General features: G+C 45.2%; 1 protein-coding gene and 1 long non-coding RNA gene across 2 annotated transcripts in view; both read left to right on the top strand.

The window, feature by feature from the left end:
• The window catches only part of CCS (copper chaperone for superoxide dismutase), a 682,831-nt gene that overhangs the window by 323,779 nt on the left and 337,876 nt on the right, over positions 1-21,176 (top strand). The gene's annotated exons all lie outside the window — the stretch shown is intronic.
• Positions 87-885, top strand: LOC147692303 (uncharacterized). Its single transcript, XR_015299820.1, has 2 exons — positions 87-182; positions 482-885. It is a non-coding gene; the product is annotated as an uncharacterized LOC147692303 (long non-coding RNA).

The following is a 21,176-nucleotide window of genomic DNA, read 5'->3' as shown; positions in this document are numbered from 1 at the left end:
CTATGTTGACTCATATGTTTCAGAGGATATATGTGTTACACTTATTTATTGTCCCCTTCTCTTCTTCCTCTAGTTGTTAAGTTATTTATATATGTTCCCAGAGACCCACCTATGTTTGCAAACTACATCTTCCACTGTGACGATCGGTCTCTAGTTAGACTCTGCCTAGTCCTCTGTTATTGGTATGTACGGCACCAAGATCTTTCATAGCTTTTGTGACTAGCTTTGTGATGTATCCAGTAGATTCTTTACCGTAAGACTCGTTATGCTCTTACGACCATTAACTGTATTCATTTTCTTTATGATTCATCCTTAGAGTGATTTCTCTTTTTCCTTATTGTTAAGTTGTCATGTTGGCTGCATGTTGACCGTTTTTCTCCTGCAATTTTTTGTTTGACTCCATGTATTAACTAAGACCGCTTCTTCCCCTTCCTCATTTAATTGGATGTGGTTTTTTGATTTATTCTATTTTTGCCCACAGATATGCTGCACTAGGATACTGTTTGCCCAGAAAGTTTTGAAATTGGATCTCTTCTATTCATTCTGAAAGTCTTGAAGGACCTGGATGGCCATAATAAACTAAATGACTGGCGCCCTGATGAAGGAGTTCCCCACTGTGGCAATTCCGAAACGCGCGTCTGCGCTTTTTTCTGTCTGACTGATGAGAGTCTGAGTGTTTTCTTTGCTTAGTTGTTGGTACTTAGATGAATGTGTTTTTGTATGAGTATGACTGTGATTTTTTGCTTGGATGAATGAGTCTGCAGAAATGTTTTTAATGTTCCTTTGAGTTCTGGGCTTACGCTATATTAACCATATATGTTGTGTGAATTACTGAAATAATGAATTTTTTATAAATGAAAATGAAAATAAAATAATTTAAAAGATTATCAGCTGTTCTGTGGGCAATTGTTAATCTCGGAACCTACTGGTCCGCTTAATTTTTTGGGAACCTCCCTTTCATGTTGTTGTTTGATTTATCAGCCGTCTTCAGCCAGGATAGCTTGACTCCAGTGGTGTGGAGAGCATGGGACTCACGTCTGAGCATGCCCATCCCACTCGGGGTGACAAATGCAAAAACAACAGTTGATGGACAGAATGAAGAACAATGTCATACACTCACCCCAGTACAGAGATCTGGGCCTAAATCCATAGTTTTTTTGCACTCCACACCACCCCAGTGACAACTGTACAGCATAGTCAGAAATCTGCTCATCCATCCACAGCAGTGCTGCTTGGGATGCTGTGAGAGGCAACCTCAACCCCACCGACATAGGCCGTCCCATTTATACCTCATGGGGGGACAAGAGAGTTGTTCTAGATGGTGTCGCTCTTATGGCATGCAGCACTAAAGGTAGCGCATCTGGCCATTTCAGGCCTGTTGCATCAGTTGTTTTAGCTAATTTGTGTTTTATTGTGGAGTTCATTCTCTCCACCTGCCCTGAACTTTGTGGGTGGTAAGGGGCATGCAGTTTCCACTCTATTCCCAAACAGTCACACATCTTTTCCACAATAGCAGCAACAAATTCACCCCCTCTGTCACTGTTTATGCTCTGGGGGACCCCAAATCGGGGTATTATATCTTTCATCAAGCATCGCACAACAGTTGCTGCATCATTCTTCCTAGGGGCAAACGCCTCCACCCATTTTGAAGATTGATCCACACATACCAGCAAATATTTGAATCCATTCACTGGGGGCATATAGGCGAAGTCTATTTGAAGGTTGGTAAAGGGACCCTCTGGTACTGGCAAGTGATCATGGGTAGCGAGGGACCGACCTTTAGCATGTTGGGCACAGACAAGACATTGGGAGCAGAATTGTTCGGTGAAAGCTGTTATCCCTGGTGCAAACCATTCTTATCTAATCAAAGCATTCATCCCTCCTTGAGCCATGTGAGTGGGTCCATGGGCAAGCCTTGTAAGCGGCAGGAACATACTGCGTGGGGCCACAGGCCTCCCATCCTGGTGGTCCCACAATTCCTCATCATTTGGCTCACATCCTGCATCAATCCACTCTCTTTCTTCCTCTGGTGGTGCAGACAATTGTGCTTCTTTCACATCAGCTAGCAACAATTGTCTCTGAATCAGCTTTATTTTTGGAATACTTTTTGCCATTGAAGGCACCATCTGTACTGGCTGTAACATGCTCTCTTTTGCTGCTGTGTCAGCCATGGCGTAACCTCTGGCTATCACAGTATTAGCTCCTGTATGTGCCTCACATTTTATTACTGCTATTCTGTTGGGCAGTAGTATTGCCTGTAGCAAATTCTTTACTAAGGTGCCATTTTGAATGGGGCGTCCTGCTGCTGTTCTGAAACCACAATACTGCCACAGCTGCCCAAAATCATGGACAACTCCAAAGGCATAACATGAATCAGTGTAAATATTAACATCTTTCCCCTCAGCTAGGATGCATACTCTTGTTACAGCATACAGCTCGGCTTGCTGGGCAGATGTGCCAGCTGGGAGGGCTGCACTTTCAATTATGGTGTCTACTGTTGTTATAGCAGACCCTGCTCTGTAATCAGTGTCTGTTAGTCTGCTGAAGGAACCGTCAGTGTACCACCCATAGTCTGTTTTTTCCAATGGTGTTTGCTGCAAGTCTGGTCTGGGTGTGGTGCATGTCTCTACAACTTCAACACAGTCATGGTCAGGGGTCTCATCTGAATCACCTAGTGGAGGTAATATTGTTGCCAAATTAACAGGTGGGAATCTTTTAATGGTGATATTGGTGTTAGACAACAGAGTGACCTAATAACCTGTTTGCCTGGCAGCCGAAACATTTTGTGTTGCTGCAGATGACAACAACAACTGTACCGAATGTGGCACATAAACAATACAAGGGTAGTCCAATTCAATTGGAGCCGTCCTCTCTACCATCACAGCTGCTGATGCCACTGCTTTCAAGCAAGCTGGATGCCCAGTTACTGCTGCAGGCAAAGTCATGGAAGTTGTATGCCACAGGTCTTTTTCCAGAGCCATGCTGCTGTGTCAGCACATCATTTGCAATGCCATTTTGCTCTGACACATAGAGATGGAAGGGCAGTTTGTAATCAGGCAGCCCCCGGGCTGGTGCAGAACAAAAAGTCTCTTTCAGTTTCTTAAAACAGTCTGCAAGTTCATTAATCCATACAATGTTGTTGGGAGCATCTTGTAGTGTACATTGTCGCAGGATGGCATCATAGGATCTGTACTCAGGGATCCACTGGCGGCAGCAATTCATCATCCCCAGGAATGACAGCATTCCTTTCTTGGTGGACGGAGGCTGCATGCCCTGAATCATTTTTATCCTGTCAGGTGATATGCGACGTGTACCTTTGGATACCACATAACCCAGGTAAGTCACCTCTTTTTGGCAGCACTGGAATTTTGACAATGAAGCTTTGTGTCCTCTCTCCTGGAGGTGATTCAGCAGCGCTACAATGTCTTTTTCACAAACTTCAAGGGATGGAGATGCCACAAATAGATCATTAGCGTACTGCAAGATGATGCTACCTCCTTCCAGGTGGAGGCTATCCAGGTCTCTCTTTACTGCCTGCGCATAGACCGTGGGACTCTCAGTATAGCCTTGTGACAGTCTTCTGAAAGTAAATTGGGTATCTTTCACTGTGAAAGCAAAAAGGTACTCGCTGTCTGGATGGACTCTAATACTGAAAAATGCAGAGGAGAGATCAATGACTGAAAAGTACTCTGCCTCTACAAGTATAGAAGATAATATAGTATTGGTGTCAGGCACAACAGGTGCTAAGGGAACCACAATGTTGTTTATCTGTCGTAAGTCCTGTATGAACCTATACTGCCCAGTATTGCCCTTGGGTAATGGAATGATAGGATTATTACAGGGGCTGGATGGCTTTTTAATGATACCTTGTTGCAAGAGAGATTCAATCACAGGTTGTATTCCCTCCTCCGCCTGCGGTGACAGCCTGTACTGACGGACATAAGGTAATTCAGCATTCTTTTTAAGTGTCACTTTATGGGGAGGGCATGTTTTCAATAATCCTGCCTAATTTTTGTGTTTTGCCCAGACCTCTGAGTTCACTTGCACGAGGACCTTGTTTTTAGTCAGCTTTAAAGCCATATTCCCTTCAAGTTTATCACAAACTGCAGTCCTATCCTTTCTGTTCATACACAACGTCCAACACCACCCTTCTCCATCTCCTAACACTGACACCATTCCTAAAGAAAATGTAAAATCCTTAGTTCTAGGTAAGTCCTGAAGGCGTTTGACCATGGGGCCCAAATCCTTAGGGTAGTAACCTGGTGCTACAGCTATGGATACATGTGGTTCAGAATCTGGCACTTGAAATAATCTCTTTTCCTGTGGTCCTAGTTCAATGCTCACTGCACACCCTTCTTTTCCTACATATAATGTTTGCTCAAGCAACTCCATTGTCCAGTGCAAATGTGTGTCTGCCCTGTAGGCGTACCATTCAGGCACTGCTCCTGTGAAAAATGCTGCAATACAGTGTATGGGCTCAGGTACTAATGTCAATTGCACTAAATGAGTGACTAATTCACTCATAATGGGCTGTATGTAAACAGTTCTTGAAACATGTTTTCATAAAAATCTCCAAGTAATGGAGTCCATTGGTAACGTGTTGGAGAGAGAAACAAGACGGGGAGTGCACATAGCACAGAGTCCTCACTTAATTTGCAAGCAGTAAGTGCTCTATTAGCCAATTCTAACCTGTCCTCAGGTACTTGTAAGTAAATCCCATTTTGTGAAAAATATAATGTTGCATGCAATTTTCAGAGGAGGTCTCTCCCCAGCAAATTGATGGGTGCATTTGGTGACATCAGAAACTGATGGGTCATTGTGAAGTCATCAACAGAAACTGGTAGAGGTTCTGACAATTCTTCATGCATCATCATTCCATTTACTGCTATAGTAGTGACTGTTTCACCACTACCAGGACCCAACTTGTTTCTTACTGCGGATAGGGTTGCACCACTGTCTATTAGGAAATCGATCTCTTTATCTCCTACCTTAATTTGAAACATGGGATTCTCCTCTGGTGTCTCTGATACTTTCATCATAAAGCACTGTGCTCTGGTTGCTGCAGTTTGTCCCATCTCTCTCTCCGCGTTGTCCTATGCTGATCCATGTTGCTCCTGGAAAGGATTCCTCAGGGAGTGCTGGGTCTGCTTCTGGTCTCAGGGCATGATTGGTGCAGATGGCTTTGTCTCATTTCTGTCTAACCTTTCATTCCTGTTTCTATCATTTCTATTATATTGGTCACTTCTCTCATTCTAGTCCCTTTTACCTCTACTATTTCTACAATTGCGTCCCCAGTGCCCATACCTCAGGCAATTATAGCACCGATCTCTATTCTTGTCTCTCCTCTGGTATCCTTGTCCATTATCCTGGCTTTGCTGTGCCCCCTGATAGTACATTCCATCTGGCTCCTCCTCGCAACATCATTCCTTTGTCATTTTTAGCGATGTCCTTCCTTACCTTAACAATACCATCTCTTTCCATTGTTATGAGAAGCGTGCACAACTCGTGATATCCATTAGTGGACCAATCAGGGTGGCATAGTTTACAAATGTGGGCCATAGAAGATAGCAATCCATTCAGAAGGGTTTGCGTAGCCAATACCTTATAGGCCTCTGTTGTGTGTGGTACCCCTGCACTGTTATCCCATGCTTCATTGTACCTTAAGATGTAATCAGCCACTGACTCACCTGGCTTCTGCAACGTGGCAGTGACTTGAGAAAAATCACCATGTTTAACTGCTAAGCCATTAATTGTGTCCCTGATAGACTCTAACCAATTAATCAATCTATTTTCTGTGACATCCATATTATTAGTCAGTATGGTCTAATCCCTTTCCTGTGGAATTTCGAATGCACTTTTTACTAAAGACCATCTGCTCCCATATCCTATTTTTAATAGCATTTCTACATCTCGAGGGAGGGGGTATAGGTAATACCTATTTTATGAAGACACTCATAATATTTTACACTGGCAGTCAGTGGGTCAGGCGCGTCCTTAGTCATTTGGGTTGCCTCCAAGGGGGTCCATGGTTTTAGCATGGCTGTCCCCCCAACACTATTTTTGGTGCCGTTAGTTTAGTGTTCAATAGTATGTCATCAGTATATGAGTTCTCACCCTTTCCCTTTAGGGTCCGTGTTCGTGACCATTTATGTATCAGCCGTTCCCTCCTCCCTAGCTTATCCTGTAGTTTATTAATGGAGCGTTGTATTTCCTCCCTATCAGTGTTTACTTCTTCTTGGAACTCATCTGCCTCTTTCCTCAGGTGTGTCAACTGCTCATGTTCCTCCTCATCTTTTATCTCTTTTGCACTCAGCCCTAAATCTTCACTCAGACCAAAAATGGAAGGTTGGGCTGGGGATTCAAAAGCATGTAGTATGTCCCCTCCTAAGGATAAGTGCCCATTCAGGACTGGTGTTCTAAAACTACCCTCTGCCTTGGGGCTAGTTGCTTCCGGGGATATGTGGAAATAAGGTACACGTGCTAAGCTTGGTTGTGAAGCCAGTGCTTGCTCAGGTGTGTTATGTCTTTCACACTGTATGTAGGGGCCTGAAAGTGATGGGTAAATTGAAGTTGCTGGAAGAGGGGATGAGAATTGAGGTGCAGGAGAAACAGGCCTACAGACTGGATGTTTGTCCCAATGTTTGGTGGCTGTTGTCATTGCTGGCTCTATCTGAGACCCAGGATTTAAATTCACTATTTGCATCTACTCTCTGTCTTTTCCTTTCTTCCTGAGTAAGCAACAAAATCTCCTCCTCAGTCAATGTGCTACTAGTTATTTGCTCATTTTCTGTTCCTTCCCCCAGTTTGACAAAAAGGCCTTGAGGCTTGGAAGCGATAAACAGTTTTTTTAACGTATTTATATCAATATTTACTTGGCAGTGCGTCCAAATACATAGCAGAGCAGCAGCCCGTCTAGAAATAGTGGCATTTGTTATTTCTTTAACCCGGTTTGCTTCAATTGTTGAAAACCCACACTTTTGCCATAGTGACAACAAATGCTGTTCTGTTTTCACATAGTTACTTAATTCTAATAAACACTGGCTATAAGATGTAGGCCAATCTTTTGCTAATTCTAGCTCTTTTTTTTAGTAGGCTTCTTTCACTCACTATGAACCATTGCTATTGCAGAACAGTCTTTATATTCAGTGGAGGCATTCCCCTGGCCTTTCTTTTTTGAAAGGAGAGCTTTATTTTTTTCAATTGAAAGCCACTGCTGTAAACAATCTTTTACATAGTGTAAATCCCATGACGGGTCACCCTTTAAGTGTATACTTTCTGTCAAGCGTTCAATATCATCTACCTCAAGAGAACCAAATCTAGGCCACAGCCCTTCATTCCCTTTCCACGTCCGTACTAGCGCGCATAAAGGAGTTACATATTCTAAACAATTTCTATCTTTTACAACCTGAGCTGCAGGGCTATCTGCTGGTAATTTAAAATCCTTCTCTAATGACAGTTGTTTAAACCATTTTCTTGTCTTTTTCACCATGCGAGGCCTTACCATCTCCATAGTTCCTTTAGAATTGCCAGAACCCATTGTGCCCTTCACTCAGAATTTTTAAACCCTGAAAGATAAACAAATTTGTCTCCTGGTAGGAAACAGTTGTTACGATTTGGATAGAGAGACTTGAGAGAAAAAATATACAGTTGTGGAACACTCAGACACCACATAAAACAATTTGACTTCTCCGATGCAATTTGTTTTGATATCACTCAAAGAAGCATTTCAAATAAACATAGCAGGACAATACTTTTTAAAGATCAACACATAAACATAATCAAATACAGTCATTGATCAATGACAGAACAGTGCAAATTTGAAAAACATTTCCTTGTGTCCTGCAGCCAGCCAATAGTCAATGCTTCCCACGCTACACTCTGGGAGGGTTGTTTTTATTTCTTCGTCCCTCTACTCTTGGGTCATAAATTATTGTCGCGCCTAGGCTCTCCTGTTGTGTATATATGGGGTCCCATATCAACTCCAAGGTGTTGATCATTCAATGTTTCTCTACAGTCCCCTAGTTAGATTAGATGCCAGTTACTACCTCCTCTCTTTAAAAAAAAAAGAAATACTATGTTCTAACTGAGCATTTGAAACACTGAAAGGTCACACCAGCAAGTTATTTTTGCTTTACAGCCTACTTACCAACTGGTGACATTACAGTCCTTCAATGCTTCTCACTTCTGATGCCACTTCTGTTGGGTATTAAATCCATTAAGTTGGGCAATAAATCCTCCAACCCTCCTCAGAGCGACGCAAAGCAAATAGACCCCAGTTGCCTCACAAAACACAGGATTCTTCTTGCACCTTTATCCATTTATTGGCATGCCAAGGCAGAATACAGACGCAGTGTCACGTCTTGAAACAAGCTTATTCTGCCCCTCATGGAGTCCCAGGAGAGTATATAGGGCAGAAAGTGCAGTCATCAGTAAAAATCAAAAGATGTGGACAAGGCCAAATACGGTTGTACATATACAAATAGAAGTGTCATGCAGGCCCAGAACCCAGAGCAATATAAGGGCACAAGGGACCAGAAAGCAAGTTTAAGCAATCTGCACAATTCAGAGGCTTTTCACAGCTGTTGTCCCATGACGTGTCAAAGAGGGCACTACAGGGCATGGGGTCAAGCTTTAATAGATCTGTAAGGGGAGGGGTGTTCAGGAGCACGGAGCAAGCAGCTTGGTCAGAGCGGTTAGCTCAGTAGGTCTGAGATAGTGTGGAGGAGAATATAGGATTGATTCACTTATTTGGCTGATGCAAACATATAGATATATATGTTCGAGGCATATGGGCTGCAGATGGTACATTATGAATAGATCGCCATCTGGTGTTGGGCTCGGATGATTGCACTTTGTTTTTCTCTTGGAGAGTCTTTTGTATCTTCGTGACTCCTCCTTTGGTTGTTAGTGCGCATGGGCATCGGCTCCATCCTTAGATTGTTTTTTTCCGCCATCGGGTTCGGATGAGGATTAAGACGCTCCAGATCGACTTCGAAAAGAAGTGACTTATCGGCGCGTATTCCCTTTCCAATTCGACGGTATTGTTATCGAACGCGTTTCATTTCCATTCCGGCGCGTTTCGACTTCAACATCGAAGAAAAAACTTTGATCTACGTCGACAAACAGGAGGCCTTTCTCGACGCAGTCAAGCCCGGAGTCCATGGAAAGGACTCCATTCAAGAAATGTCCAACGTGTGGTGCTAAGTTCCCACACAAGGACCTACACGAGGTGTGCAACCTCTGCCTATCGCCTGACTACGAATCCAGGGACTGCGAAGCCTGCGCAGCATTCTCCTCCAAGTCGACGATTAGAAATCGTCGAGCTCGAAGACACGAGGTTTCCAGAATGCAGTCGGAGGCGATCCCGGAGCTGTTCGGAGACGAGCAACTTGAGGAAGAAGAGGATCGGGAGGATCAGTCGGGGTCGGAAGGGGACGAGTCGGATGTCGAAGAACTCGACGTGCAACAAACCGTGAGTGACGACGTCCCCTTACCAAAAAACCGACCCCGTGTGGTTACGACCCCGCCTTCGAGCCCGGTCAAACCGCAGAAAAAAGTTTCCAATGCCCCGCCTTCGGGCCCGGCAACGAAACCGAAACTGAAACCGAAACACTCGGCCTCCCACCATGTCGGATCCGAGAAACGGTCGACATCGACTTCGACACCGAAGCTTCATGCAAGGGAAAGCTCGGCATCGAAACATTCCATGTCGAAACAGAAACATGATTCGACGTCGAAGACTCACTCGACACCGAAGAAGTCGGAATCGAGTAAACACTCGGTGCCGAAAACACCGAACATTGACGATCGAAAACAAAAGCACGTTTCTGAACCAAGACCTTCGGTACCGATACAGGAGCAGCAGACAGATCCCAAACAAAAGATTTTGTTTATCGATCCGCAAACTGGCAAAGTAGTGACGAAGAAGAGGAAGAATGAACAGATAGAAGACAAATCTCTTCCTTCAAAAAAGAGAACACTGGGGACAAATACAACTCCTCCCACTTCTCCTCGACCTAAAGTCACACCCTCTTCTCCTATTCCTCACACTATTCCAAATATTCCTGCACCTTCTACACCAAGACCATCTACACCTCAGTCTGATGTAGACAGTGATCCAGGGGAGGGAGAACCTCAAGGGGATGATGAAACTATCCCAGATGAGGATGACCCATGGGAAAATTATAACGTAGGGTCAGATGATGACAACGACCCAGAGTTATATCCCTCAAAGCCTTCACCACCTGATGATAACACAGGGTTTGTACAGCTCATTAATAGGGCAGCAAAATATCATAAGGTAGATATACATACAGAACCTCTAATAGAGGACTTCCTATTAGAAACGCTACCTAATGCACAAAGAACATCAGGTACTCTACCTATGCTGAAGGGTCTTCTCAGTCACACAGAAGAAATATTCAAAGACCCAGTGAGGGCTAGGGTATTAAACCCAAGAATTGATAAAAAATATAAGGCGGCTCCAAAGGATCAAATATTTATCAAAGGGCAGGTACCTCTGGACTCGCTTGTAGTTTCAAATGCTCGTAAAAGAGCAAACTCATTATCTACGGGAAAGGCTCCTCCACCTGATAAAGAGTCAAAATTAATAGATGCATCAGGCAAGAGAGTAGCATCACAAGCGGCAAATAGCTGGCGTATAGCCAATACACAGGCATTACTTGCACGTTATGACAGGGCACATTATGATGAATTAGAAAAACTCATCACACATCTCCCCAAAGAACATCAGAAAAGGGCAGATCAGATAATACAGGAAGGAAAGATAATAACTAATACTTCCATTAAGTGCGCCCTAGACGCAGCAGACACTGCAGCAAGATCCATCAACACCAGTGTCATGTTAAGGAGACATGCATGGCTTAGAATCTCGGGATTCAAACAGGAAGTACAAACGTCCTTATTTAACCAACCCTTTGATCAAAAAACACTTTTTGGCTCAAGCACAGATGAGACCTTAGAAAAAATGAAAAAAGATACAGAAACGGCTAAGTCAATGGGAGCATTGCAACAGCCAACACAAAGAGGTTCCTTTCGTAGATCCACCTATAGAGGAGGCTCAAAAAATACAGGAACTAATCAGCAATCCACCTCTTTCACACCTACATCACCCAAAGGTAATTCAAGAGGTAGTTACAGGGGTAACAACAACAAAGGTAGAGGCCGCGGAAATAATAACAACCGCAACGCCTCAACCCCAAAACAGTGACTTCATAGAACTTCCCCCAGACCACATAACACCGGTCCGGGGACGTCTATCACAGTTCCTACCTGTCTGGGAAAACATCACATCAGACAAGTGGGTGAGACAGATTATCCAACATGGTTATTGCCTAGAACTCACAGCTACCCCACCAAACATCCCCCCCAAACAGCGTCCAATGAGTCAAGATCATCTGACATTGTTAAAGGAAGAAGTACTAGCACTGCTACAAAAGCATGCAATAGAGAAGGTTCCAAAACATCAACAAGGGACAGGAGTATACTCTCTATACTTCCTAATCCCCAAAAAAGATGGGTCCCTAAGACCAATCGTAGACCTAGGACCTCTCAATGCATACATAAATTCGGAACATTTCCACATGGTCACGCTCCAACAGGTACTCCCTTTACTGAAGAAAGGGGACTTTCTTTCTACACTGGATCTAAAAGACGCTTACTTTCATATCCCAATTCACAAAGCCCACAGGAAATACCTAAGGTTTGTAGTGGAAGGACAACATTATCAATTCAAAGTCCTTCCGTTCGGGGTCACAACGGCACCAAGAGTGTTCACAAAATGCCTAGCTGTGGTGGCAGCACACCTGAGAAGACAACAAATACATGTCTTCCCATACTTGGACGATTGGTTAATAAAGGCCAAGTCACAAGAAGAATGTCTTCACAACACACAGAAGACAATTCAATTGCTGCACCACCTAGGGTTTACGGTGAACTACAAAAAATCACACCTGCAACCAAACAAGATTCAGCAATACCTGGGGGCTACTATAGACACAGAAAGAGCAATAGCATACCCCAATCCGATCAGGATACAAACAATGGTCGGGTTAATACAAAGATTTCAACCACAACACTCACTACCAGCACGAGTGTTTATGCAACTGTTAGGCATGATGTCCTCCTGCATACTGCTAATACCACATGCCAGACTACAAATGCGTCCATTACAGGAGTGTTTAGCGACACAGTGGAATCAGGCTCAAGGTCAGATTACAGATCTGGTGTTGGTAGACGACCGTACGCATCGCTCTCTGAAGTGGTGGAACACAACAAACATTTCCAAGGGACGGTCGTTCCTAGAACCGATTCCACAAGTGATAATAACAGCGGACGCATCGCTCTCCGGATGTGAAGCGCATATGGACAAATACACAGTGCAGGGGAAGTGGACTGTGCAGCAAAAGAAACTGCACATCAACTACTTGGAACTATTAGCGATATTTCTAGCACTAAAAGCTTTCCAAATGCAAATAACAAACAAGGCAGTCCTGATCAGAACAGACAACATGACTGCAATGTATTATATTCAAAAACAGGAGGGGACACACTCTCTCCAACTATCCAAACTAGCACAGGACATTTGGAGATGGGCCATTCCTCAAAAGATCTATCTGTTAGCAGAACACCTACCAGGAGTTCAAAATCAGATAGCAGACATCCTAAGCCGACAGTCAGAACAAGTACACGAATGGGAGCTGCACGACCAGATACTGCAGCCATTCTTCCAAAGATGGGGGCAACCAGAGATAGATCTGTTTGCCAATCATCAGAACGCAAAATGCCAAAACTTCACATCCAGGTACCCACACCAACGGTCCCAGGGCAATGCACTATGGATAGATTGGTCCAACAGATTTGCTTACGCTTTCCCCCCTCTCCCACTAATTCCGTTAGTGGTTCGGAAACTGCAGCAGCACTCAATGACAATGATACTAGTGGCACCCACGTGGGCAAGACAGCCGTGGTTCACCACGCTCCTACAACTCTCACAGGTGCCACATCAAAAGCTAAGATTATTACCCATGCACCTTACACAGAACCATGGAGAAATAATGCACCCAGATCCCAAACAATTGAACCTAGCGATCTGGCTCCTGAGGTCATAGAGTTTGGATATTTAGATTTACCAACAGAATGTATGGAAATCATTAAACAAGCAAGACGTCCTACCACCAGAGCATGCTATGCAGCAAAGTGGAAGAGGTTTGCGATACACTGTAACAGTAAGCACATCAACCCTCTGGACGCATCCACTAAACAGATCATTTGCTATTTACTACACTTACAGCAATGTAACTTAGCATACACCTCTATCAGAGTTCATCTCGCAGCTATAGCGGCGTACCTACAAAACAGGCAACATCTTTCCCTGTTTAAAGTACCAGCAATTAAAGCTTTCATGGAGGGACTCAAAAGAGTCATTCCACCAAGACGACCACCTTCCCCAGTCTGGAATCTCAACATAGTACTTACCAGACTAATGGGGCCACCATTTGAACCTATGCATAGGTGTGAAATACAATTCCTCACATGGAAGGTGGCCTTCCTCATAGCTATCACGTCACTTAGAAGAGTAAGTGAGTTGCAGGCTTTTACAATTCAAGAACCATTCATGCAGTTACACCAAAATAAAGTGCTTCTTAGAACAAACCCCAAATTCCTATCAAATGCAAAGGTAATTTCTGCATTCCACATCAATCAGTCAGTGGAATTACCGGTTTTCTTTCCAAAACCACAAACGGTAGCGGAAAGGGCCCTACATACATTGGATGTCAGAAGGGCAATATTGTACTATATAGAAAGAACACAAACTTTCAGAAAGACAAAACAGCTATTTGTTGCGTTTTCTCCTACACATAAGGGCAATCCCATCTCTAAATCGGGCATTGCCAGATGGATTGTAAAATGTATTCAAATATGCTACTTAAAAGCAAAGAGAACATTAACTGTTACTCCTAGAGCTCACTCTACACGTAAACTAGGAGCATCTATGGCATTTTTGGGAAACATTCCGCTAGATGACATATGCAAAGCAGCTACCTGGGTTACACCGCACACCTTCACAAAGCACTATTGTGTAGATGTGCACACAACACAACAAGCTAGAGTGGGACAAGCTGTATTAAAGACTTTATTTCAGACAGTTGCAACAGACACGGGCGACCACCGCTAGGGAGAGAACTGCTGTATAGTCTATTCATAATGTACCATCTGCAGCCCATATGCTGCCTCGAACGGAATATGCTACTTACCAGTATGCATCTGTTCTTGGCATAGAGGGCTGCAGAGTGGTACATGCCCTCCCAGCCTCCCCGGAAACCTGTGTCTGTTCCAACATTATCTTATTTAGATACACTTACATGGGCATTCCTATCTGTATTCTATCATACTACTCCATCTAACCCTACTATGGCAAAACAATCTAAGGATGGAGCCGATGCCCATGCGCACTACCAACCAAAGGAGGAGTCACCAAGATACAAAAGACTCTCCAAGAGAAAAACAAAGTGCAATCATCCGAGCCCAACACCAGATGGCGATCTATTCATAATGTACCACTCTGCAGCCCTCTATGCCAAGAACAGATGCATACTGGTAAGTAGCATATTCCTTCCCCCCCCCCCCCCCCCCCCCCCCCCCTCCATTTGAAACTGGATATCATCTGAGGCCAAACTATGGTGCAGCCCTGGCATGCCTTAGCTAACCAGCCTACTTCAGAGATTATATCCTCCATCGAAACCCTCCTCCCCAGATTTACCAGATCGTTCCCACCCAAATGCAAGATAACTATTGTGGGTGGAGGACTGTGTCTACTCAACAGATCTGTAACAAAACCCCTTAACTGACTGAGGCAGAGACCCCCTTTACCAGGGAAAGAAACTTTGAAACCATCCCGCTCAGCTCTCTGTCTGTAATAACAGATTTCATACGCCGTATATAAGAATGACCAATGACCCATACAACATGTGCTCCCTTGTCTTGTGGATGTGGCCGCCGTTGTGAAGAATCTTGCTGGTGCTACGCTGACAGCAGTTTCCCCCCTGCGTGACAGGTTCGAGAAACTGAAATATAAGCAAACAAAACAGAACAGGCATCAGTCCACAATTGTATTGCCACCCTCACAACATGTGCAGCCGCACATAGCGCTTGTAACAATTAGAAGACCATCTACCAATTCTTTTCACACTGTTGCTGTGCAACCCTCTAGCTGTTGCTTCGTGGCAGCCCCTATTCGGAATGTATGAGTCCCAAAGTCCTTAGGATCCCACCTGTCCTGTCAATCGCCATGGCCAATACCCTTTTAAATTGGAACCTGGTAAGCGGGGTACCGTCTGCATGCATTAATAGTGTCCCCCTCACTGCACTATTCCTCTGTCAGAGGAAGGCTTCTAGGTGCATCACTGTGCAGCATGGGTTGTCTTGCGCCCGGTGAAGTACTATCCCTTCACCACTGGCTTCCTGATCAGTTTTAGATTTTTCAATGGTTATTAGCAGCGTGTTGCCTTGTATCCTCGCGTGCTCCAGCTGGAGCCCACCTAGCACATCCTGTTTGTTGCGCGCCAACAGTTCCCCCACCCTAAATGCCCCATAGAAAGCCAGTGCAAAGGCAGCTCTAAACAGTAATGCCTCTCCTTTTGAACTGCAAATGCCACCGAGGACAGTTAGCAGTGATGTCAGCCGCTCTAAACCAATCGGTTGTCTCGTGTCGGGGCGGCCCCCTGGTGGCGCCGCCACCCCTTTAGAGCCTTCCTCACAATGAAACTATTCGTGGGGTCCCTGGTGTCCCTGATCTGTGCAAAGAAAGAAACCGCTGCCACATGCCGCCTGGCTGTCGCCACAGTGCGCCCTTCTTTATTTAAAGCGTCTTAATACTGGAGGAATGCCCTTGACTTATGCCAGCTATCCGCCTAATCTTGCCCCAAAGAATCGCAGTAAGACTAAAGCGCCCCTTCGTAAGCCTTCCTGGTCCTGGACGCTAGGCTAGCTGTCACAATGTTCTGTAGCTGGGGGCACCAATCTGCCAGAGTGCTTCCGGGAAGTGTGATGGTGTCGCCTCTGCAGACGCTTGGTGTTCCCTGAAAACCTACATCTTGAAGCGAGAGAGTGCGTCAGCAGCATTATTTAGCACCCCGGGACATGTTTAGCCTTAAACTGTATGTTCAGCTTCATACACAACAGCACTATCTCTTTCAACAGGCGGAGGATCATTTTACACCGGGCAGCCTGTTGGTTGATGCATTCCACCACTGTCATGTTGTCTGACCAGAAAATCACAGATTGGTTACGCAAATGATGAGGCCAAACAGTCAGTGCAACCCCACCAAGCCGGCCAATGCTGAGCCACCCATTCGTTCCCGAGTATGGCACCAAATCTCACACTTCCTGCAGCGTCAGTCCATAAACCTAACTCTGCGGAAGTAGTGGGGGGACCGGGCCACACTACCCTGCCGTTGAAACCCTCTAGAAATTCGATCCAAATCCGCATGTCCTGGCGAACCTCCGACGACAGTCTTGTGTGATGGTGTTTCTCCTGCAGGCCTGTCATGGCCTGTGAGATGGGAAAGGGAGAATGGTCATGCCATCGGTTTTGCCCTTAGTGCAAAGTTCAACTGGCCAACTGTCTGTTGTAGCTGATGTAAGGTTACTTTATCTTTTGCCCTACATTGCTGGAGTGCTGCTCTAAATTTCAATATTTCTTCCTTAGGTAACCTAAAACATCCCTGTACAGAGTCCAACTCAATGCCTAAAAATTCTATTGTGGTTGCTGGAACCACCGCCTTCCCCAGCGCCAGAGGGACCCCAAAAGCACGCATGAGCACTCAAAATTCCTGCAATGCCCAAGCGCATTCCCAGGAGACCGCCGACCCCAGAAAGAGAAAGTCATCCAGAAAATGCATGACATATTGGTGCCCCGTTGCCTGTCTCAAAACCCATTCCAAAAATGAACTGAATTTTTCAAAGTAAGCGCAGGAAACAGAACAACCCATGGGCATGCACATATCCATGTAGAATTTGCTCTGAAATGAAAAGCCTAAAAGGTGGTGATCTAAAGGATGGACAGGCAGTAGCCGGAAGGTGGATTCAATATCTGATTTGTCTAGCCAGACCCCTGGTCCCAGAACCATTAGCATATCAACTGCCTGGTCAAAAGAGGAATATTTCACACTACAGATTTCTTCGTTGATGTTGTCATTTAATGAATTGCCTCTAGGGGCTGACAGATTATGAATCAACCGGAACTCCCCTTCCTCTTTCTTTGGGACCACCCCCAGGGGCGAGCAGACAAAGTTGGACCTGGGGATGTGATCAAAAGGACCCGCTATTAAACCCAGGTGCAGTTCTTTTGCAATTTTAACTGCTGCTACCCCCTGTTGGATCTTACTGACAGCTGATTTTTACATTCTGGTGTCCCTGTGTAGTCAACTGCCGGAATCCTAAGCCATACAAAAAACCTTCTTGTAACATCCTAGCTGTGGCATGGTCTAGGTACCTGTTTAACCAAGGAGTCATAGCTAGAACGTCCTTATTCCTGTTTATTCCTCCCTCTATTTCCTGAGAATGAGTTCCCTTTCTTGAGGCTTTTTGATTCTGGGTGATCGGGGTGGTAACATATGGAGCATGTGTGTCTGAATTTATAAGTGCCTTGGGCCCTGGTGCATGTCCGTCTATTAAAATCCCAGCATACTCCTTTTCGTCACACCCGTTCCCTGAACCAGGGGCCGTGCCCCTGGTTTGTGGTGCCCGAAAGGGCTGAGGTGCTTGGGAAGTGTGACTCTTGTTCCAGTTTTGCACTGCATTGCCCGGCTGTCCTGGGCCAAACTGATAAGACCACGAGATTGAGTCAACCCGGTCCCAGGTAGGTGATGGGTCAAATTCCTTAACCTTCCTGAAATTCATGTCATAGTCTTTCCAACCTACACCCCCATATTTATCATGAGTCATAGTAATCCTGCTCTGGTAACACGCCATTTCCGCTTGCAGATTAGGCAAACGTTCAGCTAATATGGCCATAAATACTGAGAAAGCCCTAATCTAGTTGTTCAGGGTCTCCTCCACCCTGAATCTCAACATTTCAACACACCATTCACTAGGAAGTATCCAATCCTTCTGCTTCCTGGCATACTCCATTTCCCTGTTATTCACAAGCAAAGAAAACATATTGACATAAGCACCAGACCATATCAATTCCTTCACCTCCCGTGTTACATGCCTTGCCAAATGCTCCCTCCTAGAGGGTAGTACACCCGTGTCCAGCAAAGGCAATGCCACCTCCTTACCTATTGCCCCAACACCAGTTGGCTCCGTCACTTTGTCTTTTTCATTGCCGCTCTCCTGCACCGCTGGTTGGGGTAAATTAGAAGTCCCTGGCCCTTCGCCTGGCACCCCGCTTGGGTCGGCAATAATCTTCGCCACCATCCTCTGTGCCTCTGCTAATGGGTCCTCCGCTACCTCCTTTGCACCCACTGAAGATGGTAACATTTCCCCCCCTTCCTAACCAAGGGAGAATTGCCGCTATTTGAGCCGCTAACTCTGGCGGTACCTGATTAACCCCCGTTGGTGTTGGCACAGGAGTAGGGGCCACTGGATCAAGAACAGGAACCACCTGGAACGATGCGGCGCTAGGTGTGGGCACCACAGGGATTATCGTTGGGACCACCGGGATTGGTGCGGGAGGTAACGAACTTGGTGTTGGCACCAGCGGAATAGGAGCAGGGAACAATGGGACACTTGCCGGAATCTCACTTGGGGTGGGCTCCTGATTCTTCCCCTTCTTGGGTCTAGTCCGCCTAGGGAGTGCGTCCAATTCCCCCCTTGGTTTTGGAGGCACTATCGTTAACTTAGGCCTGCCTGTTGCCCCACTCTGCCCATCTACTCTTTGTCTGAGCTCAGCAAGGCTCCGCCCCATTTGTTCAACCTTTCCCCATCTCCTATCCATTGTCGCCATCCTACTCATCATTCCTTCCAACATATGTTCCATGTGGGAACGCTTTGCCCCATGCCTACTTGCCATGGCTCCTGAGACACCAATTACAAGGTAACTTAATTCCTGCTAGTCAATAACACTCCGAGCACAATGTTATCGTTACCTAAATGGGACCTTTCCAGGCCCTTAACTTTTCACGTTGGTGTCCACAAACCGGCCAAAAGCACCACACAGCTGGGACCACGCCGCACCAGCTAGCCTGGGTGTTGGGCAAGCAAACTCTAGCCCGGCTGCCCACAGAAGGAGTGAAGTGCAGGCCTGTCTGTGACCCCTAAAAGCGATGTCCTCTGTTAGACTTCTCGCTGAACCCATGTGCAGAGTACCCCTGAGTGCACTGTTAACATAAAATTCACTGGTTACCAAAAAATTCCTTGGCACACAAAATTAACACCTTTGAAATCAAAACATACAGTAATATTAGTTAATTACTTAGTGCACCCTTGGATGCTACAAAAATTCCTCTTTGCTAAGTGATGTACCACCTTCACTTGTTCCCTGATGCTCAGTGCACACATGGACTCCTAAAATGCACTGAGAGCCCCTGTAAGCTACCACTGGACCATCTGTCCTACATGAAATGCCCCCCTTCCAGCAAACAAGTTATCCTATGGCACTGGGGCAAAAAGCCCTCCACAATATTATCTGCTAGCTGACCTCCTTCAAGCATCTGAGTTCAGTAGCACCTTTGCACTTGTTTCCTGAGCATCTTGTTATGGGAAACAAGGGAACCCAAAGGTAATACACTAGGGACCTTGGGCGTTAACTTTTTACAAAAAACAGTGGACCCTAGTACTTGAGAAATCAAGGTAAAAATAGACATACACTGAATAGTTACTACGTCCTTTGTCCAGCTGGACAGGAATTTATTTCGAAGATGCACACAGTGGAAATGATTCTTAAAGTAATGTCAAGAGGGCACATCCCGTGACCTCCAGTGAACAGGACAAAACAACAAATTCAGGCAAGAGCGAACAAGGCGGTCTGTATACTTATATTCAGCGAACAGACTTGATTACGTTTTAGGGTACCATTGTACAAAGCATTTACAAGCATTTTAGGTACATATGATACTAATGTGTCGACGACGTTTCGATGCCGAAAACTTAGATACATAGCATCATCTTCAGGACAAGTATATAAATCATGTTTGTCTTGAAATTAGTAACAGTTCCTTTCATACTACATAAAAACAACATGGTGGGGAAAAAATGAGGGAGAGAAAGGGGAACATTGTGAATATGTTGCTAGGCATGTTCATAGACCAGGCGTGACATGAATGCATTTAGTGACATTAGTTACTAGAAGGATGGCAACATACTGATCTTAATACTGTAAGGGCAAGTTGTTGTGTAACATACTAGTGCTAGACTAGACAGGTGTCCGGTGTACAGCGAAGGTTTGGTGCAAGAAGCCCGGTGCAGTACTTAAATTAACAGGTCTGATGATCAAGGTATTCTGACTAGTGTACACCTTGGGCGGCGTAAATACCACAAGGGGGACCAGGGAGGCCCGGTGCAGTACTTAATTTACCAGGTATGGTGGCCAAGGTTTTGTGACTAATATCCAATTTAGGCGGCGAGATTACTACTAGGGAGACCAGTTAGACCCAAGAAAGTCGCAGTGCAAGGTAGCATTTAAAAGAGAGTCATATCTGGAAGGCGCAATGAGGAAGGGAAAGGTTTGAACAGAAAAAGAACACTGGAGCAGTGCGTATTTAGCAGTTAGAACAGAGCTTATTCAATCGTGATTTGTACGGCGCATTGAGGAAAGAAAAACAGAATATTGGTGCAGTTGGATCAAAAAGTGACATACAGCGGATTGCTTGAGTTACAAAAACTTCAGTTTATCGATAGGGTGGGATGAACTAAACCCTGATAGGCGGCGCAGTGCGGTGAGTATTAGGGTAGAATGGAAAATGAGGGAAATTACCAAGGTGAGTTGGTTGCCCGGGGACCATACCTCTGTGCGACAAGGACGGTTTAAGGGCAGATTTTAGCCTGCGGGGACGAAGTTACAGTCATTACCCGGCTGTGGTCAAGAGTGGCAAGGCACCGGGTTAAGGGCGAAATATATTTACCATTTGGTAGCGCTGATGTCTCCTGAGCATCAGCGTGAATATAAAACCCAGTAGTGCCGGCTTTCAAGACCCCGTGCACCCACATGTTGT

This window comes from Lissotriton vulgaris, chromosome 9, assembly GCF_964263255.1.
Source record: "Lissotriton vulgaris chromosome 9, aLisVul1.2, whole genome shotgun sequence".
Lineage (NCBI taxonomy): Eukaryota > Metazoa > Chordata > Amphibia > Caudata > Salamandridae > Lissotriton > Lissotriton vulgaris.
This window is presented reverse-complemented; position numbering and strand designations above follow the sequence as displayed.